Source organism: Leptonychotes weddellii, chromosome 15 (genome assembly GCF_054177405.1).
Source record: "Leptonychotes weddellii isolate Sample4059 chromosome 15, ASM5417740v2, whole genome shotgun sequence".
Lineage (NCBI taxonomy): Eukaryota > Metazoa > Chordata > Mammalia > Carnivora > Phocidae > Leptonychotes > Leptonychotes weddellii.
Genome location: NC_138383.1, coordinates 2,562,280 through 2,585,821, shown reverse-complemented (window position 1 = coordinate 2,585,821; position 23,542 = coordinate 2,562,280). Strand labels below are relative to the sequence as shown.

The window sequence follows — 23,542 nt, the reverse complement described above, 5'->3', positions numbered from 1 at the left end:
TGACCCTCTTGGCGTGCTTGCTGGTGGGATCCGAAGCTGGGTAATCCTCCTGGAGGGCAGATTGGCACTTGGATCAAAAGCTTTCAAATTGTGTTTAACCTTTAACTCAGCAATTCCACTTGTAGGAATTTACCCTAAGGAGAAACTCAGGAACAAATGCAAAGATTTATCTCCAAAGATTTATGTACTAGAATATTTGCAGCTTATAGTATCAAAAGACTGAGAATAAGCTAAATGTCCAGCTGCAGGTGCTTAGTAAATAATTTGTGCACTGATTAAAAATCCTATTGTAGAAGAATATTGAATGCTCCTGCAAAGTGTTCGTGAGCCATCAAATGAAAAGGTTTATGAAAACCAGAATGTGCAGTAAGTGCCAGAAGGGCTGGAAGGACGCACCCTCCAGGGCTGGCCGCGACTCCCTCTGTGGACGCACATCCGGTGGTTTTTCATTTGTCTTTTTTTGAATTTTATCGTCTATCCTAAGTTTTTTACGTAGGACCCGAACTATATTTGTAACCAGGAAAAATACAAGGAGTGTTGTTTTTTTTTAATTCGATTAGAAGTGTTATAGAGGCGGTTTACCCTCCTGGGCACCAGCTTGCAGGGGGATGGAGAATCGAAGGCATCCCTGATAAATGTGGGGAGCCACCTGCAGGGTTTGAAGGTTCTCGTGCCTTTGCCCAAGAAGCTGACGGAGCGCCTCGGGAGCTGACCTGACACGGCACTGATTATGCAAATCAATCACTGGCTAATCAGGGAGATGTGTCTTGGCCGCTGTTGTTTTTATTTGTTGCTCGGTAGCCAGACTCAAAACATACTGCACAGGAGGAACCAAGACGCGGCTTCTTTATTCTGGGAGGAAACGTCCAGTGATGTGCTGCATGATCCAACCTCCTGACGCTCCTTTCGGATCAGGCTTTACATGGATTTGCTGGTGCCACACCACTGGGAGCTCTCTCAGACCCTTGCTGCAGCCACTCTCAGTCCTCCCTCAGCCTCTGCTCAGAAGGCCTACACCCAGGGTGATCATTTTGAACTGAAGTTCTGGAAGTTTCACCATTATGAAATACATATTTTTAAAAGTCATGACTCATGAGAGGACTAGAACAAAATAACTAACATTTACTGAATTCCTACTATGAGCTAGGCACCTCACATGCATTTTCTCATTTAATCTTCAAAAAGAAGGCTGAGGTAAACATTATCGTCCCCAGCTTACAGATAAGGAAACTGAGTCTCCAAGAGTCTAAATAATCCACGCTTTTGGGGCTGGCTCAGGACTGGGCAGCTGGCTTCCCCCTGAGTGAGCCATCTGAGGGAGTAGGAAGGTCCCGGGATGGAGGCCACAGGTTTCCTGTGCCCTCCCAGCCCCCGAGGGCCCTAGGAACCCAAACTCCACCCGGACCCCCACATGTGCTTGCTGTCCTGCTTCACAGACAGGCCTCAGAAAACGGACGGAGCTCTGCATCACCCAGCCACCCGGTCCGGCACAGGGACCCGGCTGCTGAAGATCCGGGGTGCCAATCCAGCTGTGCACACCACAGGAGTCTGAGCCCCCTTCCTTGTGAAGCAACATTTCAGAAACTAGGAGACAACTCTATTGGGAGAAGAACACTAATTAAATTTACTGGGATCACTGAAGAGGAAATTATTTAATATTCTGAACAGATTTAATATTTGAAAGCATGGACAGCCTTGATCCATCATGGGTGGGTTCTCTGCCACGTGGGCCCACACTGGGTGGGGTCCACGGGCAAGCCCGTGGGAGGAGACTGAGCTGCACAGGGGACACGCTCCTGGAAGCCAGATGGGATGGGGAGGAGCTGGGAGTGGGCTGAGGGGGCAAAGTCCTCAATGCAACCTTGCCCGGCTCTGCTCCGGCTCTCCGAAGGGCCTGGCGGCCACCCCCACAGCAAGACAGAAGTCCTACCCATGATCCTGTGGGTCCTTGGTGTCTACCCACATGCTCCCCTCTTCCTATAACCCAGTGTCATTGCTGGCCAAGTTACACATCAGGTGAGGGTCTGGAAGGCAATATACCCTTGGAATACAGGATCTAAACACCCCTGGGTCCCTTGGGGGACGTAGAGGAGAGTGGGCATCCTCACCGAGTCCCCGAGATACCGAGTCTGGAGCTTTGGGATGCCGCCCAGAGACCACCACAAGGTCCTCTGAGAAACCGTTCCTGCGGGAGCCCCATCCCACACACTCATCGGGTCACCAGGACGTGCCCTCCAGAGCCCTGAACAGCAGCTGACACCCAGCCACCAGGCCTCTGCTTGGAGGCTTGCTGGCGGGGCCCCAGGCTGAGGGTAGGCCTCAGGCAGTGCGAGCAGCCAAGCTCGGGGTCACAGCATTCTGGGAGCGCCATGGAACGCCAAGTGCACCACCAGCAACACCAAGGCCAGCTGTGCAGAGCCCCTGAAGGGGGGAGAAGGGGCGGGCAGGGCAGGGGGAGCTGAGTCCAACTCTCTCCTCAGTGAGGAGGGGAAGATCATTTCCTGATGGGTCGGTGAGGTGGAGGGCTGCGGACACGCCAGAGGAGAGCGTGGCTGGCCGCGGAGAGATGAGGGGGCCCAGCCCGGCCCTCGGGTGTACGATGGAGTCAGAATATTCACACAGCAAGTGACAGAAACTCACTTCACCTAGCTTAATTGGAAAGATAATTCCTGGGAACTCATGAATGGGGCGGAACTGGCCTGGGAAACAATGCTTCTCTCTCCCTGTCCCACTCTCTCTCACCCACACCCCTCTCTGGTCCTCCCCACCGGCTGACCTAACCTCTCCTAGTGCACGTGGGCAGGCGGCAGAGGACAGATCCCACGGCCACTGAGGTGGGTGACTGGGGCCTCTCAGCCGAGTGGCCCCCCCAGCACATAGACAGCCTCCCCGAGCCCGTGAGAAGCCACAGTGACAGAGGCCGACCGTGGGGACTGGGAGCAGGCAGAGGCCACGGCGGCCCCCACCAGGGGCCCCCAGCCGACAGGTGAGGAGCACCGAGGAGGTGCCCGGTCGAATCCAGGCCCAGTTTGGCATCGCTCAGACTTCAGCAGCGATTTTTTTTTTTTTTTTTTTTTGGTAAGTGATTCTGTCTGCTTCACACTCCAGGGGCTGGAGATTGGGCATGCTTTATAACTGTAATTAAAAGTCAATAAACCAAACGCCAGGTGGGTCAGTCGGGTTTTCCATCATGAACCATGAGAAGCGGCTCTCGGGGCTCAGCTGAGCCTCTCTCTCCCATCTTCCAGCCCTTTGCCTCGACGCCGGGAGCTTCCTGGAGCTGGGGTCCCCTGACGTGCCAACCCTGGACGCACAGAGCCCTGAGACGAGGGATTTAGTTTCATCATCTCTCCCACCTGGTTCCCTGTTCAAACTGATGATGATGCGAGTCTGACGCCCGCGTTCAAGCACCTAGAACCCCATGAAATGGGACCAACTCCCTTCTCTCCGTTGGTCTTCACCCATCTGTCTTCGATGGTCTTCAGGAGCTCAGCCTCTTCGGCACTAAGCGTACCTGGCTCGCCAGCTCTGGGCGGCGGTCAGAGGCTGGGAGGAGCGACCACCTGGAGCCTGAGCTTCTCCCACGCTGCCAGGAACGCTGCCTTCATGTTCCGTTTTCAGTGAAGAACTACACACACCCCTGCACTTGACCGTGGGTCAGCCCCCACCCACCGCACCATCAGAGCAGCTAGAAGCAGGAAAGGCTGAGAGTACCTCCCCCACCCCCGCAGGTCCTCAAGGGCCAATAGCAGAGCGAACCCCACTCCCACCCCATATGCCTGTGTTCCATTCCAAGGGACCCAATGGCCTTCTGCTCTACTGTTCCCCAAGTTAGGCTCAAACCCGCATCCAACGTGGGCCTCTGGGCTCACTGAACTATAGACATGGTGCCCAGGCTGCAAAGCCAACCACCCAGCCGCAAGGGTTCACAAAGCACCCACCGTGTTCCAATCAGCGCAGGTAACAAGAGGCAGGAGGCACGGACCATCCTCAGGGAGTCATCAGGGCGACTGACTCAGGGAGGACATGAGTCGTGAGAGGGGTCAGCGCTGGCCACAAAGAGACGTGGCGTCTAGGCCTCCCACCCTGCTGTTTGCGGTCTATACCTCCTTGACTTTTCCAGTTTCCCTGACTCGAAAATGGACACTAACCTATATGATCTCGAGGGTTTCTCCCAGCTCTAAAATTCTCTGCTTCTGTAATTCAGGTCTACACGGTGAGACATGGATGAGACGAGCCTGGAGCTTGGGCTGGGAGTCACGGTCAAGGGAAATGGAGGGCACCAAGAAGGCTTCCTGGCAGCCCTGAGGCTCGCCGCCACCCCCCCCCCCAGGCCCAGGAACAGGGGCAATGTCTCAACAGCATCTTGTGGCACCCAAATGTTCTGTCCTCCTGGGGGCTGGACGCAGCAGCTGGGAAGGAGTCCTGGAGGCCCAGGGCCTGGCCAGACGAGGCCTCATTCCCTCCCTGCCTCCTGCCAAACCGTTGCCCGGGGCGTAGAGCGTGAAATCGGGGAGAACTGAGGGAAAGTCACTTTCACGAAACGTAACAACATCGTGAGTCATCTTAAAACCCTTAAAATTATCTTGAAGTGATTAAAGATGGCCGAAAACACAGAAACCAAAAAAAAGGAAAAGACTTTTGACTAAAAGATGAACAACTTCTAAAGCATGAATTCCCTTCACAATTAAAAAGTTCTGGCAGATTAGTAAATAAAAGACAACCCATAGAGAAACCACCACTTCACGGAAAGATACAAATGGCTATTAAACATAGGAAAAGACACTCCACTCACTCATAATTAAAGAAATTCAACGAATAGCAAGATACCATTATTAAGTGTTAGACTGACAAAAATATTTAAAATACCCAGTATTTGAAAAGGAATGAGTAAAAGACACTCTGACACACAGGAGGTGGGACTAAATTGGTAAAACCTTCTGGAGGGCTCTTTGGTGAGGTCTACTTATTTCTGGACATACACACCTTCGATCTGACAGTTGCACTTCCAGGAATCTATCCCACTGACTCATGCTCACAACATGTACACACAACACTGTTACAGGAGCCATGTATTTGGGGGGTCCACCTGCTGAGGAATAAATGAGGAGGTGCCCATATGGTGGCATGTTATGCAATCGTTTTTCTAAACAAGGGAGAGCTATATGTACTGATACACCACCACGTCCACAAAAAGAAATGGAACCAAAAAAGCAACTTCCAGAACAATACGCTCAACTTGAGAGAGGGACTTAAGAGAGAGGATCAGCCAGGAACCGTTCTCTACTTCTGAACTTTTCTATACTGTTTGAATGCTTTTGCCACAAGCAAACATACTTTTTTTCACAGAAAAATAGGGGTTTTTTATAGATTTTATTTGTCAGAAAGAGAGAGAGCGCGTGCACAAGCAGGGGAAGTGGAAGGCAGAGGGAGAAGCAGGCTCCCCACTGAGCAGAGAGCCCTAGGGCTCCAATCCCAGGACCCTAGGATCATGACCTGAGCCGAACGCAGACACTTCATCAACTGAGCCACCCAGGTGCCCCAACAGAAAAATGGTTTTAAGGGAAATGAGAAAGGGTTTTCTTGGCAAACTTATTTCTCTCTCCCATTTCACCTTTTTATTGTTAATGTTAAATGAGCTTATTGCAGGGGGAAAAAAGTATAAAGCACAGATTTTTCAAATAGAGACAAATCTAAAAACCATTCATTCCTACAACTGACCACAACCACTGGTAACATTTAGGGTTTTATCTGCCCAAACTTGGTTTATGCGTGTAAGTACGTGTATACATACATACGTGGTTCCTGTTCTCTGATTACATATTTTTCGCCAGATCCTGAGTCACTCCCGTGAGCATCTGAAGAAGCTGTAATAGCTGCCCCTTGACTCAGATCTTCCAGATCCTATGCCGATTCACTCCTCCCCTTTGCAGGAAAATTCCTTGAAAGAGTTGTCTGAATGTGCTGTTCCCACTTCACACCTGCCTGTGTTCTCCTGAAGTAACTCTAAACAAGCTTAATGCCACTCTTCTGTACAAAAACCCACCAGGATCACCAGTGCCCCCTCCAACATGGCTAACCACAGCAGTCAGTCCTCAGCCCTCACCTCCCTGTCCCTTTGGCAAAGTAGACACGGTCATTGGCCCACTTGGTCCTTGGAAGTCCCTCTTTACTTAGCCCTGGGACACCACTCTCCCTCTCTCTCTCTCTCTCCTTCTCGGGTACCTTTGCTAGTTTCTCCTCATCTCCCAAAGCTCTACACATTGAAGTGCCCGAGGGCTCAATTCTGGGACATCTTTCCTTCTAAATAGGAAAGACATCACTTCTCACATTAGATCCCATGGCTTTAAAAATCATCAGTGTAATCCCTAGAACAACCACTGAAAAAAGTGCAACAGGTAAGGGTATAAAACCAATACACAAATTAAAATGGAACACAAACGCATACAAAAGTAACCACAATAAAGGTAGAAAAGGAGGTACAAATGGACAAGAACCAGTGGACTCAAACAGAAAGCAAATAGTAAAACAAGAGACTTAATGCTGGCCATATCAACAGTCACACTACATGTAAATGGACTAAACCTTACTCCAGCAAAAAGGCAGAGGTCGTCAGCTTCAGAGACAGACTCCAAGTAAAATATGGTCAAAAACGATAATACTATGCAAAGAATAAACATAAGAAGCCTCAACCGAGTTTGTAGTAATCACAGATTAACTAGACTTGAAGACAAAAGGTATTAAAAGAGTTAAAGAGTGACATTCCATAATGACAAGACAGCTAACTAGCTAGGAAAGTATAAAACAAGCATGGAGGCCTAGTCACAGAACCTCAGTAGTGGGCAAACACAGAAAGAATTAAAGGGAGAGATCCACAATTATAGTTGGAGATTCTAACACCCCTCCCTCAGCAACTGATAGAACAAGTCAACCAAAAAGACCTAAACACAAGGAAATACAAGACCTAAACAACACCATTAGCCACCTTGACCAAATGGACATTTACGGAACATGACACCCAACAACTGCAGATACTCATTCTCTTCAAGTGTACATGGAATATCTTCCCCAAGATTGATCATGGGCTTGGCCACTGGGGAAGAAGGGTCTCAAGTAATGTCAGCAAGCTGGTGGGCTAGGTCGTCTCAGGCCTTATTTTCCCCACAAAAACTATAAAAACAAGGAAAAAACAACTACATACTAACGAAAATAGCTGTGACAGAGTACTCCAGAGTACAACAAAGAAGCAGCAAAAACCCAACGGAGCACAAACACCGAAAATGGACACACCGAAAAGCACACCCCTCTTTGCTTGAAGACAATGCACAGCTCTCTCCCCCACAAGACAACATATGCTGAACCCAGGATCTGCCTCCGCCCACCCTCCTGGCCTCTCGGCCTGAAACTAGCTTCAGTCACAGCATAACCCAGCCAGGAAAGGGGAAGGAAAGCCACTTGACCTCCAAGGAGCGGGAAGATGGAGTGGACCCACAGGAGCGTGCTGGGGACCAGACCCTGGGGGAGTTTGATCAAGGGAGCTGGGGCACCTGCTAGTGGTGTGCGAAGGTGCGCCACATGGTAGAAGTAGTGGAGGGTCTCTTGTTCCAACAAGTGCAGGCTTGAGATCTAGGGGCAAGAGCTACAACTACAAGTAAAACCCCCAAGAAAAAAATAAAAATTTAAAATTAAAAAAATAAAACCCCCGAGGTTGCTGCCTTGGGGAATGTCCAGTATGGAAAACACAGATGACAGAGAGGTAAAGGGACAATGCGAGTGTGCAAGTCCACACTGAGGGGGTGCTGCAAAGGCCACAAACAGGTGCTGAGGTGGCAAATGAACAGGGACACCTCTCTGAGCCCGTGAGTCTTCCCAAGGAGGCTGATACCAACTCAAAACGGGAAAAGGAGCCCAAGAGACTAGCGCAGCCCAGGGCAGGGAAGAGCTCAGGTGTGATCCACAGATCAAAGGGGGCCGGGGCAACTCTGAAGTGTGGTGGGCGAGGGCTGAGGGGAGAACTCAGCACACACCAGATTATGCCAGGGGTTTTGCTCACGAACAAACCTTTAGAGTCTGCGCAGATGGAACCAGGGGAGGGTTTCAGCCAGCAGACAAGGAAGGCCTGCCTGTTCCAGAAGCTCACATGGGCTGCAGTGTGAGGAGGGGCTGGTGAGAAGAAATGGAGAGACCAGGCGGAGAGTCACCAGATCCAGCACAAGCCAGGGGTGCAGGGACTGCAGGGAACCCCCTGTAACGCTAATGCCTGCATGAAGTCAGGGAACAGTCCCCCAGACCACCCTCACTTCTGACACCAAGTGCAAGTCAGGAGTCCCCCAGACCACCCGTGGGTTGGATGATTTGCTAGAAGGACACGGAGCTCACAAAAGCTGTTACAACCATTGTCAATGGTTTGTTACAGGGAGGATACAGGTTAAAGCCAACCAAGGAGGGGCACCTGGGTGGCTCAGTCGTTAAGCGTCTGCCTTCGGCTCAGGTCATGATCCCAGGGTCCTGGGATCGAGCCCCGCATCGGGCTCCCCGCTCAGCGGGGAGTCTGCTTCTCCCTCTCCCACCCCACCCCCCCACCCCCGCTTATCACCCTCTCTCACTGTCTCTCTCTCTCTCTCTCTCTCTGTCAAATAAATAAATAAAATCTTTTTTAAAATAAATAAATAAATAAAAAGCCAACCAAGGGAAGATGTGCACAGGGTGCTTCCAACAGAGCTTCCCTGTCCTTCCCTGGTGCAGCATCGCCGTGTGACCACACACGGAACACTGCCAACCAGCAAAGCGCCACCAAGTCTCAGTGTCCAGTCTTTACCAGGGTCCACATGGCAGGCCCCAGTCTCCAGCCCCTCTGGAGGGCAAGCTGATACCACGTGACCAAAAGCCCCTGCCCATACATGATGCTGAAGCTCCACCTTAAATAGCTTTGCTGGTGTGGCCCAAGCCCCCCACCCCAACCCCAGGCAAACCAGGACCAGGACTTCCCAAGGGCTTAGAGATTACCTTCCAGGGGCCAAGGGCAAAGCCCAGACCTCTCTTTGGGCAAGGTCAAATACTTTGCTACTCAGCTGTATCCCTTGAGTTCCACTTTGTGAGCCGGGTTGACTCCACCTGGCATTTTGTGGAAATAAATATTCAGACTCCAGAACAATTTTTTTGGATCCTTGTTCTGAACAGGATTATCGCCCACATACTAGTCGGGGCAAGAAACTGCTGAGGAGCAAAATCCTGGTGCTCACCAGCCCAGGAAGGGAGGGAGGGGGTCGATTCTGTGAGACACTGCATTCCTGACTGACTCTTCTGTTGGGGAGCGGGGGGACTCAGTTTCAAGTCAGTAAAAAAAGAAATGGGAATGTCTCCCATCACCACAGCACAGAGAGAGAGAGACAACACACAGACACAAAGTTACTTCCAAGAAGCAGCCCCAACCATCCCTTTCCAAGGAAGGTGCATCAGAGAAAAGAGAACCTCTTCATGTTCCCAAATTTACACAGACGTGTGCAGAAGAAAAAACAGAACTAAAATGGCCAGAGAATGAGCTAGTGTAAGCTCCAAGCATGTCCAAAGCTTGAAGATATCTACCAAGATCTATGCCTTGGTAGATAAAGGCACTGGGAATTCTCTGAAACTGGTATAAAATCTGGATCCAAGGGAGGCCCTGCCCAGCTCATCCCCACCAGGACCTCGTAGCCTGCTCCTCCCCCACAGAGCCTCCAGGTGAGCGTCGGAACTTACCAGCCACAGACCCTGGACACTTCCTGGCAACTGCCAGGACCCTGCCCAATTCAGCCTCACCCATCCTGGTTGCCCGCTCACTCAGGCACAGCTTCCAGCCCTCCTGCCGCAGGGCCCACCAGCAGCCCAGCTCAGCCAAGGGTGCTGGGGAGGCCTCCCAGGAACGAGGATGACCCCAGGGGCAAGGGAGGGGTGCCCATGGCTCCCCACCTGCTTGACTCTCTGGTGCTGCCTCTTCTCTTCCTTACTTCTTGGGGTCCGGGGCACAGGCATTTTGCTCTCCCTGCCCCCGACATCCTCCAGCTCACATGGACCACAGTGACCTCCTTTACAAAGGACGCAGTGACACCTGGGCAGGGGTGAAGGGAGGCACAGTGCCAGCAGCCGCCGGAATTGGCCTCTTTTTTTTTTTTTTTTTTTAAGATTTTATTTATTTGACAGAGAGAGAGACAGCGAGAGAGGGAACACAAGCAGGGGGAGTGGGAGAGGGAGAAGCAGGCTTCCCGTGGAGCAGGGAGCCCGATGCGGGGCTCGATCCCAGGACCCCGGGATCATGACCTGAGCCGAAGGCAGACACTTAACGACTAAGCCACCCAGGTGCCCCTGGAACTGGCCTCTTGCAACAAAGCCTCACCAACTGGGGAGGGGTCCCCACTGGCTGGGCAGATGGGGCAAGACGGAAGGAGTGGCGAGATGCCCCAGCAAAGCCCAGACCCCAACAAGCAAGTGCAGATGTGGGCAGCAGCCTGTGTGCAGGGGCGAGAGGCGTCGCTATCTTTCGTCCCTGCTCCTCCAGCGCACGTGGTTCCCTCCACATCTGCCCCTTTCATCCAGAGCTGCTCTCCCCCTCCCTCGGTTTCTCCGCTCCCCTCCCTTCTCTTATGCCTGGCACTTTTAGTGTCTTTCCTCCCTGCTCCCCCCACCTCCTGCCCATGAAAAGAAACCTCCACCTGGCTCTTTCGTACCCAAAATGCACAATCGGTTTGTTTCTTAGGAAACTCGCCCTCCGTCTTTTGTCACATATACTGAACCCAGGCTGTACTTGAAAACAGAGTTTGCATATCCCAGATGTTGTGCAGAAACCGATGGTGCACTGAAAAGTGTTGTCGGGAAACACGATGATGAAAAGTACCCATTATTCACCTGGGAGAGGGGGGGCGTATAAATTATAAATCCTCCCGAAACCCCAGGCCAACTAACCTGCCAGGGGCGAAACTGAGCAGAAACTAGGAGAGAGACAAAGCAGGGTACAGACAAAGGTGGCGGCAGGCGGGGGGAGGCCCTTTCCTCGCCGGGAGCGCCAGGTTGCCCATCACCCCACCCCAACGCCATCCTCGGTTCCCCTACAAAGGCCACATTCAGCATCTCAGCTGCTCCTCTGGGCCTTGTAGGGCCCCAGGCACGGCGCTCTCCTGCAAGGAACCAGCAGCAATGATGGCCCCCAGGAGCAGCGTGGCTTGGGCAGCAGGACCTGCCCTCGGCCCCAAGCCCCTCCCTCTGCTATGGATGCTACAGAGAGAACACGAGGCCCTCCCATGATGGTGCTGGCCGTAGGTGCTCATCATCCCCACCTTTCGTCTCCAGCAAAGACCGGCTGTTGCAAAGAGCCCGCAACCTGTCCTACAGGTCCACCGGGGAGCCCCGCAGATCCAGAGCAGACTGTACTGTCCAAGCACGTGGGGCCTTGGTCCTCTGGACCAGCACAGACCCCTTCTCTCTCCGTCTCTTGTGTAAGGCCTGCAATTAGTTACCAACAACGGTGTTTCAGTTGCTCAAGTGCGGTAACAGGACACCACAGATGGGATGGGCCTATAAACAACAGAGAACAATTTCTCTCCGAACTAGAAGCTCAAAATCCAAGATCAAGGTGCCGGCAGATTCAGTGTGTGATGGATGCTCGCTTCCTGGGTCACAGCCAATGTCTTCCCGCTGTGTCATCACAAGGCAGGAGGGGTGAGGGAACTTTCTAGGGTCTCTTATTTAAGGACACTAACCCCATTCATAAGGGCTCCACCCTCACGACCTAAGCTCCTCCCAAAGGTCCCCCTCCTAATACCATCCCATTGGGGGTTAGGATTTTGGCGTATGACTTTGGGGGGCACACACATATTCTGACCATAGCTGATGGCATTCACCTTGCAGGGGTGCAGAACACGTAGAACAGAACTGACCTGTGCACAGGGCCCCCTGCTCCACGGCCCACTCCAGGGCTACCCTGAGATGAGTGTGGTGGCCCTGCAGGGACCCAGGGCTGTGATTTGGAGGAAGAGGGGCGGGGAGATCATTCACACTCCAGGAATAAATGGGGGACTCCTCCCTGGCTTTTCCTGGACCACTCATGAGCACCCAGATCCCTGAACCGAGAGGGAAAACGCAAGGCCCACTTGTTGACGTGTTTCAAGCGACATCAGGCACCTGCCGGGGTGCTGTGCATTTGGCCCCGCTTCCGCCTGCCCCTGCGTTCTGTTCTCAACCCAGCAGCCAGAGTCAAACCGAGGTCGGATCAGGTCCCTCCTCCGCTCAAAACCCTCCAGCAGCCCCCACCTCACCCAGAGAAAGGGCCAAAGATATGGGCGGGGGGGAGCATGCATAGCAGCTCTACTCATAACTGCCCCAAACTGGGAACAACCAAGTGTACATCGGCAGGAAGAGGGATAACCGTCCAACATACCGTCCATCATACCAGGGAACACCATTCAGGAATAAAACAGGAACACACGTGCAAAACACACGGCAACATGGATGGATCTCAAATACACCACACTGAACGAACAGGGCTGGTGACTGTATGCGTCCGCGTGCCTGAGCTTCTAGAATGGAACGTACCATCCGGTGCTAGAAGTCAGAGCTAAGGCAACCTCAGGGGGAGGCAGAGAGACGATAAAGGGGCAAAACTCATCAAACTACAGGTATAGGGTCAGTGCATTTTATTACTTGTCAACTATACCTGAGTCTAAGAAGAAGAAAAAGTGAAAATGCAGAGTTCTACGATCCAAGAGTGAAACCCGATCTGGCCATTTGCTCCCCTCTGGCATCTTCTCTCCCCTCTGGCTCCAGTCCACCCACCAGCCCCGTCGCTGCCCCTCCATCCTGCCAAACACCCTCCTGCCACAGGACCTTGGCACATGTTGGTCCAGCTCCTGGAATGCTCTGCCCCAGGTCACTCACTGGGCTCACTCAGTCTCTGCACAAGCCCTACCTTAGCAAAGAGGACTGCCTGACGTGAAATGACTTTGTTTTCACCTGCCGGGGAGGGGGGCTCATCCTCCTCGGCTAGCATGAGAGCAAGGACTTTGCTCACGACTGAGCTGTAGCCCCGGCACCTAGAACCATGTCCGGGATTCAGGCGCCTTTAGTAAACATGCGTTTGATGAACGGCTTCGGTTAGCATCCCTCTGAGGGTGTCCGCCTGCAGAGTGACTACACATCCATCGTAAAGGCTCTCGGGATAATACATTTCTCTGAAAGTGGACAGCTTTCTCTCTCCCATAGCTTCCAATTTCCCTGCCCCTCTCCCTGCCTCCGCCCAGCCCATCTCTGAACGAAAGCAGGACAAGCCAGCAACAGTCACGGCTGTTCTGCCAGTGATGCCTTGAGCTAATTCCTGCAACTGCCAGGGAGGATGCCTTAATACCTCTGCACAAGACAGAGTAATTATTTCTAAACATAGCTGCCTCTCCCCATGCTGTCACTATCAGATGCCAGCAAGCTGCACTCAGTGCCTGACTCCCAGCCTCGGGATCCCCGGGTCATGTAGACATCCCCTGAGGGCACAGGCCACACAGACCACCGGCCCTGCCTCCCCAACTGAACTGGGCCGCCAGACGCTGCCACAGATCAGGGCCTGGGGGTCTCTGGGGTTCATTCACCCTGATCGGAACCCTCCACCCCACGTGCCCATCACCCGGGCCACGCTGCCCCACCCCTAACTCCTGCCCAGCTCCATCGTCCAGGGTGGAGGCCTCCCAGCACAGGACGAGCGAGGCCCACAGAGGGAAGACCACCCCGATATTCCTTTCAGGAAATCAAGGTGAGAAGTCTGGGGACCACTTCCACTGACAGGCCAAACCAGAGACAGAAAGTAAACTGGCCTATTGCCGGCAGGGGGTGGGGGGGATGGGAGAGTCACAACTAAAACGCATGAGGTTTCTCCTGGTGGCAGTGAAAGTCTACTGTTCTGAATTCTACTGCGGCGGACCTGGCACAGCTCTGCGAGCATTCTGAAAATCACTCGATTGTACACTGCAGATGTTGAGCTGTATGGTATGTGCATTACATCTCGACGAAGCATTGAACAAAAAGATGGGAGGCCTTGTGGTGGTTTCCTCTACTCCACGAGTCTGGACCACCCTCCACCCTACCCAAGCACATGAAAATTGGAAGAGGAACGCAGAAGGTTTGATCGCCCTGCCCACTGTCGCATTGTTGGAGCAGTAAGGGCCCCTCCCCAAACCCACAGAAGGGCCGGGGAGCCCATAACCAGCTGTGGGGGCCACTGCTTTCTGGAAGACTCAGAAACGGAGGAGTACAACACTAACCCAAAAGGAGAGGGTCAGGAAGGGGGGGAGTGCACATGGCTCAAATTATCATTAACTCCTATCAACCCTGCCCCAAAGCCGTATTCAGTCTAAAACAGATTCTCCACAAGCCACAGCCAGCAGAATGCCCACTGCCTCTCCCACCACTTCCCTCCCGCCAGGACCTCTCCCCACCCCACACTGCCCCTGAGCCTGCCCATACCCACAGGATCCTCTGTCTGAGGGCCAGGGCAGGCATCAGTGCCTAGGTCCACAGTGGGGACAGGTGTCTCCACCCTCAAGCTCACAGGCCAGCCAGACACCCATCCTGAGGGACACAGCATCCTAGCTAGGACTGTCCTTCCCATGGTGCAGAACCGTGAGCCAATCACACTGCCCCAAGAGGCCCACGGGGCCTTCCCGAGGATGCACACTCCCTCCTCCCAGCTGTCCTGGCACCATTGCTCAGTGACTGCTGATCCCGCAAGCCCTCAATCACTAAAACACAAAGCATCACTCATGCCTTACCCGCCCCTACCTTGCCATGTCTGCACAGTGGGTCCGAGCTAACTGCAGGGGGTGCGCAGTGGTCAGCAGAATCGGCCAAAGGTGCAGCGGTGGTGGGCAGGGCCGGCCCCGGGTGCGGAGGTGGTGGGCGAGGCAGACCTCACAGTCAGCCACCTGAGGCATCACAGGACACCATGAGACTCAGTGGGCGGCCCCGCGAGCGTCGCTGGGGACACTGGAGGCGAGCTCTTCTCCTAGCCGAGATGGACCCGGGAACAGACCCGCAGGACGGGCCGGTGTGAGGGTCGCGTGCGGTGGTGGAGACCTCGCCAGCAGCCCAGGCCGACTGTCAGGACTCCAAATGTGCCCTGTCCTCCCCATGGCAGGTCACCGAAGAATGAGGTGGCAGAGGTGTACGTTCTGCTTTCCGAGCTCTGCAAACCGCGGGGCAGGAAAACGACGCCAGGTGTAGCCCCACCGCGGAGGCCGTGAAAGGGGCGTGTGTGCAAAGAGCCCAGCGAGCCCCGCAGCACCGGGGGTCCGCCTTCTCCAGGTCCGCGAAACTTCCTCATTCTAGGGCTCGAGGGCACCCCGGAAGTGGTGACACAACCCGCGGGGCACGGCCGGGCTCTGGGCCGATTCTCCAAGCACGCATGCGTCGTCGTGATTTCCCAGCCACCCTCGCGGCAGGGCGGAGCCATGCACTCTTCAAACACGCATGCGGCATCATGGTTTCCTAGCCTCCTTCGCGGCGGGTCGGTGCCACGTGGCCAATGGGTTGGGCAGTTCCAGTCCGTCCTTCACACCACCGAGACCCCCCAGTATGGCCCACCATGGCCACCGCGGAATGGTACTCAGATGGCGTCCCCACAGGATGGAGGAGGGCAGCGCAGCCCGCATCAGACTTGGCATGAGTGAGGAACAAGCCTTGATCGGGATAAGCTGTGGCATGTGTGGGTTCATTAGCACGGAAGGTCCTGGTCTAATTCTGTGCTGACTAATCCAGCGGCTTTTTCATGTGTTATTGAAAACAACTTTCATCCAGGAAACTTCACCCCAAGGTCCCAAAGACCGAAAGGACTTTCCTTAGCAACCGTGATTTGAAATGGGGGAATGAGACTTTTCTGATCCCTTCTTCTATCAACAATCCCCTAAACAAGAAGGTGGAGAAGCAGAAACACACTGAACAAGAGATGGGGAGTCCCCAGCCATGAGGAAGTCGGGAGGCAGAGAGGGGGGCTGGGTGACCTGGCGAGGGACAGGGACAAAGCTAGTGACCTGCAGGCTGGGGCCGGGGTGGCACCTCTCTGGTGTGCCCCAAAGAACTTCCCCAGAATCATGGGGATTGAATACTTTGAAGGCCAAAGTGAGGCACGTGGACCACGCTCACACTCTATACCATGGGTGCCCCCACCCCAGGGTGACCTGAGGCTCATTCTTGGGGGAGTGAACCAGAGAAACCCAGACTCAGGGATGTCAGCTCACAGAGAATGGGGTCAGGCCCAGTGCTGAGCAGAGGAGGATTGGATAGAAGTGTCCACATCTAGGGCACCTGGGTGGCTCAGTTGGTTAAGCGACTGCCTTCGGCTCAGGTCATGATCCTGGAGTCCCGGGATCGAGTCCCGCATCAGGCTCCCTGCTCGGCAGGGAGTCTGCTTCTCCCTCTGACCCTCCTCCCTTTCATGCTCTCTGTCTCTCATTCTCTCTCTCTCAAATAAATAAATAAAAATCTTTAAAAAAAATAAAATAAAATAAAATAAAAAAAAAAGAAGTGTCCACATCTAGGGTGACAGCCCTACCAAGCCAGCCTCCCCTGCCAGCTCCAGAACATCAGAAGCCAGACCTAAACCCCACCCTAGGCAAGAGATCAGAGGCTCCTTCTCTGGAGAGACTAAAAGCTCCTCCAGAGAAAAGACCTACAAATATACTGACATTTGGAAATCAAACTAAAAAGCAAGCTGTCCACCCTTCATCCTGCAGTAAAGCCCATGGCCAATGTCAGTGCTCACCCAATCCCTCGGACCTTAGCTACTGCACAGTACTCCTTTAGACTCCGATAGTGGTGCCTGCATCTCATGCCCGGAGGGTCCGTAAAACCTCAGAAGACTGCTCTGCGCTCTTGTAGCAGGTAGACAGTTCCTGACATTTCCCCTCCCCTCCCCCAGAGTGCTTAATGATTCAAAAATGTCAGGGCATAGCCCAGCCCCATCGTCATGCAGGTGGGGTAATTCTGAGGAGTGTGTTTTGCACCATTTCTCAGAGTTCTATGCAGGATCAAGTTCCAAACACACACTGTAGTAGCTGGCTTTCTTGTTGGCCTTCCCTTCTGTGTTCCACAACCCACTACCCTACTGGGGTCTCCTTCTACTCTTAAATAGGATAGGACAGAGATCACCAGATACTTGAGAAAAGTCTCCAGGACGAACAACAGAAACGAAAACAACAAATGGGTGAAATTCAGAGCAAGTGCTGCTGAAGCCGGTGTCCAGGTTGGCTGCCTCCTGGTACTCACGCTCTGGGTGGTCCCCAACCCCTACTAAGGTCAGTCTGCATAACTGATCGAATAAGGCAAAACAGATGATACTTACCTCTGAGATTAGGTTATACAAAACACCACAGCTTCCATCTTAGTGCCTGCTTGCTCTCTCTCTCTTTCTCCCTCAGCCTCCAGATCACTCACTTTGGAAGAAGCCAACTATCATGTCAAGAAGCCATATGGAGAGGCCCATGTGGTGAGGAATAGAGGCCTCCAGCCATCAACGACGTGGCTGAACTTGGAAGCTGATCCTTCATCTCCATCCGTGCCTTAAGTCACTCCAGTCCTGGCTGACACATTGACCGCGAACTCATGAGAGACCCTGGGCCAGAGCCACCGAGCTGGGTCCTACCAGATTCCTGGCCCACAGAAACTGTGAGATAGGAAACGGTTGTTGTTTTAAGTCACAAAACTGTGCTTGGGGTAATTTGTTATGTGGCTCTAATTATCTAGCATAAGTACATACTTTGCAAAGAGAAGAAAACCCCAAAGATTTCCCTAAGATGAGGAAAGGCATGGCACAGATGAAACAAGAGACAATCAGAGGCAGGAATGCTCGGATGTTACAAATACAATAACATAAATCTAAGTCAGTAGAAGCACTGGAAAATAAAGCTAAGAAAGTTTCCCAGAAAACAGAACAGAAAGTCAAGGTAATGGACAATAGGGGTCTTTTTCTAATTAGAGTTAGGTAATGAAGCCAGGAGATCCGACACCTGACAAATAGGGAGTTTCAGAATGAGAACACAGAGAAAATCAAGAGAATAAAATTATCAAAGAAATAATACCAGAAACTTTCCCAGAACCGAAGGGCACGAGCCGTCAAGACTGAAGGGCACACCAAGCTTCCAAACAATAAAAGAACAAAGGCATACTTTTATGACATTTCAGAACACCAAGGATAAAAGCTTTCAGAGAGAAGAAAATTAGGTCATAAAACAGGATCAAAAATCTGAATGGCATCAGACTTCTCAATAGCAGCATGGAAACCAGAATGCAGTGGAAAAAATGCCTTCGAAATCCTAGGTAAAAATAATTTCAGAACTAGGTGTCTATACTCAAGCAGACTATGAACTGAACATGAGAAGAGAATGAGGCGTCTGAGGATATTGCAAGAGAATGAACTCCACTAAGACTAGGTAGGAAACAAAAAGATAAAACAGCAGGATCCAGGAAGCATGAACTCCATCACAGGAGTGAGTAAAGGAAAGTTCTGGACCAGAACCATGTAGCAGTCTGGAGGGTACTGCATGATGGGGCAGGTGTCAGAGGGATCCAGAACAACATCTTCAGGAGAAAAGAGGGCTGATCGACTATCCGACAGGCGTGACCTTATGGAAGTTGGCATGGAAAAGCATGTTGGAAGATGTACCAAAGCCTAAGCAATTATTAACTCTAGAATAAACAAAAAGTTGTACCAAAAAATCTGAAGTTATGATAGTCATAGTAAAGAAAACTTGTATGTAGACTTAACCAAAATTGGGCTATTATTTGGGGAGGCTGGAAGATGATCAAGAAAAGAAAAGCTCAAAGCTGAAGTCTAAAATTGATAAGCCAAGAGATTTCAGTGTAACATAATGCTTAGAGATACAGAGGGGTTGTGGACTGAAAATCTACGTCCCCAAAAATTCACATGTTGAAATCTTAACCACTAATGTGATGGTATTAGGAAGTGGGACCTCAGGTCATGAGGCTAGAGCCTTCATGATGGGGTTAGTGCCCTTGCAGAGAGAGACATGAGAGCTTGCTGTCTGCTCTCTGCCACGTGAGGACACAGCACGAAGACAGCCGTCTCCACTCCAGGAAGTGGGCCCTCACCAGACACGGGCTCTGCCAGTGCTTTGGTCACAGACTTCCCAGCTTCCAGAGCTGGGAAAAACAAACGTTTGTTGTTGAAGCCACTCTGTGATAATTTGTTACAGCAGCCTGAACTAAGACAGGAGGTAAATGCCAGAAGAAAGAGTTAAGAGCAGAAAGGGATGCAAGCAGAGGGGGGCGGGGGTGCTGTGGGTGTTTGTTACAACCTTGGGGCACTACTTGACTTTTAAAACGATTTGCTTGTCATACACCTTGATTTGTTTAAAGTTAATTGAGTTTCTCGAAACTAAATGTTGGGGGACCTGTATAGGAAAGCCTCACCAATTCGTGCAAGTTGTGTGGCTTGTATAAATATGTAAAACATCTGCACAGTATGAATTTGAAATAAATACTGCTCTTTTTCTTTTCAGCTTCACACAGTAGGTAATCCAGAGCAGGCTAACAGTTTTGCCAAGAGGATAAGCAAGGGCATAAAACAAAGATGGAATCACGGAGTTGTAGAGCTTGCAAAGAACTTTCAGGTTCCCGACCCAGGGCACTTACCGTACAGATCTGTACACGGAGCCGCAGAGGTGCCGTGCGCCCCCAAGACACACGTACTAAGCGGCACAGCCAGGACTCCCAGCCGGGTCTCTGGCTCTGCAGGACCTGTTGCCTTTATGTAGCCAGAGCACCTGAACTCCTCGGGACCACCCTCCAAAGACGGTGCTCAGTGGGAAGAGTTTCCAGAACAATAGCCTGGCAGGGTGGAGGGAGAGAAAAGAAAGACACTGGGAAAATTAGTTCCACACGTGCCCAGAGCCCATGAGAGAGGCAGCAGAAAAGCCACCTGTCTAAAGGGCTCCGCCCCACATGCCTGACCCTTGGTGAAAACTTTATGGATCGAACCCAAAGTCTTTGGCTCAGACTGGAGCTAGCAGAAACCTGGATGTGGCCGGCCAGCCTAGGCACAGCCCCTCCGTGTGAGGAAATGTGTTCGTCCTAGCGCATGAGCTCCGGCCATAACAAATACAAGTCACTGGACTCAGGCGTGGAGTAGAATTTTGTCCTTCAGAGCACTTCTGTCACCTTGGGGGCCCACTTTTTGTCGTTTAGTATTACCTATTTAAAACATGTGGGGACACCTCTTTTCCAGAGGCTTCTGAGCCAATTTAGAAACCACGACAGGAACGTGGGTCTCGTGGTGGCATTAGCACCTCTCCCTCCCTCCCTCTCTCCGAAGCAACGTCATGCAAATGCTTCTCGGCTATTTCCACAAAGCAGGCCTACCTCCAAGGGCTGAGCTCCGACTCCATGGCAGGACCATAGAACAAAGAATGAGCTCAGAATCCAAGTGGGATACTGAACCAGTTCTAAACCAATTTTGACCATGGCGTCAGCATAGGCCTGAGCGCTCAGCTTCCCAGCCAGGCTGCCGGCAGCAAAAGGAGAAGCTCAGCATGCACGTTAAATGTCGGGTCTGCTGAGGCAGCTCGGTGCCTGGCACTGGCCCCAGGGCTGGAGGCAAAGCCCTGCACCTCAGCCAGAACGAAGACGGTGAGGTTCTGGCGTCCCCACAGCAGGCAGGGGGACAGAATGGCCTCTGCGGCCCTGGGGACAGACTCCAGGCTCATGTCCCTACTCCTCGCCCCCCCCCCAGCCAGCTGACCAAGTGCCCAGGGCAATAACCATGTACTCACCCCCTACAGTGATTGGTGGACTCAGTGAAGCAACACATAGAAATCCCAGTGACTGGCACACAGAAAGTTCTCGATGTGAGCTGCGACCACCAAAGCCTGACCCGAGTGGACAGGAGCTCATCACTCCCTTCACTGTTGGGACGGTGTTGGTTTGCACCTTGGGAGCCCCCAGAGGAAATCTGAAACAGGCCCATGCCAGAAGCGCAGGGGTAGCCAGAAGAGGAAGGCCACTCGGATGGGTAGGTGCCGGCGTAAGAAGCAAGGGGCTTACAACGAGGCTGGTCTTGGGCGCCACAAGATGAACACGTCTCCGCACCCATCGCCAGAATCCTAGAAGTTTATGGAGGGGCCGTAACTGAGTTCAGTCCCAGCCACTGTCTAGAAAGTCTCAGCAACACCTTTCTCTCTCAGGACTACGTCCTTGCAGATGGCTAATGGTGGGACAGGAGATGGAACGTACATTCCAAGCTCAGGGGATGGGGAGGAACCTCGGATTGTCCAGGGCCAGCTTACGGGTCAACCGGTGGTCACATCCTCTCATGACCTCCTCCAACAGACAGACTGTGCTTTTTTTCAGAAATGCTCACGCGGGATACAAAGTGCCACCCCAGATCCGCTGAGCCTCTTAACAAAATGTAACGTAGACACACGTAGTGTCTTTGTAAAATCCAAACAAAACCCAAAACCCACCTAGTTCTTAGGGAGTTCCAAGGCTTTAGTTAAGGAAATATAGATCCGTATTATGTTACATTCCAGAACAAAGAACCTCCTAGAACCCAGGAAGGAATAATAAATCCAAGGTTAGTAGTTATCCAAAGGAAGGAGAGATCAGTTCCTAGAAAGGTCCTTGAAGTGGGCATCCTATCCCTGGGGTGGGGGCTCCCCGCCCTCGATGGGCAGCGGGTGACTTTCTTGTTATCAGTGTGGAGACCCACACTGACCATGTGCCAGGCACAGCTGCGGCCTCATTTCAACTTTGTAACAATCCCAGGACTATGAGGAGCCCCACAGGAAAAGTCAGGCTCAGAGAGGCGAAGTGTCTGGTCCACAGCCACACAAGGAGGCTGGGGCAACCCGATGTGTTCACTCGACTCTGTGCTCCCCACGGCCTTTGCAAGTGACCTGCACAGCTCTGCCCAGCCTGCCCCCTCTGCCCACTCATGCCCCCTTGATCCTACTCCACCTGCCCCCACCATACCCACCTGGGCTCCCCCAGCACCAGGCCAGCCCCTTGGCCCGCGCAGGGCTTCACTGTCCTCTGCCCAACCGCCTTCCCCAACCCCCTGTGGGAAGTAGCCTGCATGCATATGTGCACCCCAGCAGACTTGGGTCCCTGGCCCCGTTCACTGTTGCCCAGGGCTCTTACCACCGGCAAACACACTCTACTTCTGGTGGTGTGTCTGGGACACGTGCAGAAAGAAGGGCACACTCCCCAGGAAGTGGGCGGCCAACACGGGGACAGGTGGGACCCGGGGGTGGAGAACGTGGAAGTGCACACTACGGACATCCAGATTCAAGCAGGTTGGTGAGAATGCTTTATGCCAGGGGTCCCCAAACTGGCCCGAGGACCAAATCTGGCTACTTGTTCTTGTAAATAAAGTCTTACCGGAACCCACCCTGCCTCGTTCACACATGTGTCCTCTGCAGCTACTTCTGAGCCGCAACGGCAGAGCTGAGCAGTTGCAACAGAGGCCATCTGGCCCACAGAGCTGAAAATATTTATTTTCTGGCCTTTTACCGAAACTGTTTGCCAACCTCTGTTTTCAGCTGTTGATTGTCCAGCAAATAATGCGTGATAGTCATTAGGAGGATGGGGCGAGCGAGGTGGCGTGTTACTTGGCCGTACAAAGGAGGAGAGCACTGACCCCTGCCACAACATGGATGAGCCCCGAGGACATGGTGCCGAGTCAAGCCAGGCGCAAGAGGCCACATGGTATATGATGACAGTTCTGTGAAATGCCCAAACAGGGACATCTACAGACAAAGTAGATTAGTGGTTGCCAGAGGCTGGGGGAATGGGATGATGGGACCTTTTGTCCTCCATTCTGGAGGTGATGGAAATGTTCTAGAACACTGTGGTCCATGCTTGCACAACCCGGTGAATACTGAATTGTTCGCTTTCCACGGGTGACTTGTGTGAATGGGAATCACATCTCAATAACTGTGTTTTTTAAAAAGAAGTGAAGGGATATGGGGAATTCATAAAGCAGATTCCTGCTGGGTTTCCTCCAGGCTGGGGTGACCATCAGGGTGTCCTGAGCTGTGTCCGGGGTGAGGAGGGAAAGTTGCAGGCCTTGCATTTGGCAAGAGTCATTCTGTGGGGAGAAACACCGACCCCCCTCCACCACACCAAGCTCAGCTTCTGGCTTGTGATTTCCAGGAGAGACCCTGACAGACGGGTACAATTTTCCCTTCAGACGTGCTCTGCCTATGGAAATGCAGAAGAGCCAGCATTAAAACAGCAGCCGACTGCCCCCAGTGCTGTGTCCTGGTGGGACGGTATAGGGCACCCTTGAAGGGCGTGAGCAGGGATTGGGTAGACCGCCGTCTTCCAGACTGGGGAGACAAACGCTTTGCGCACAGAGACAGATGCTCTGGGAACTGTGGGGTCTCCACACCCCACATCACACTTGGGAGCAAGGTGAAGACACTTTCCAGTTTCGTCGGCAAACCCTGGAGGGAAAGATCTGTGGAGCATGATGCAGCTGTAGAGACCAGGAGTCAGTTTCATGGAGAAATGAAAGGAA

General features: G+C 52.5%; 1 protein-coding gene across 2 annotated transcripts in view; it reads right to left on the bottom strand.

Moving 5' to 3' along the window:
* RBFOX3 (RNA binding fox-1 homolog 3) overlaps nucleotides 1-23,542 on the bottom strand; it is a 458,835-nt gene that overhangs the window by 392,353 nt on the left and 42,940 nt on the right. The gene's annotated exons all lie outside the window — the stretch shown is intronic.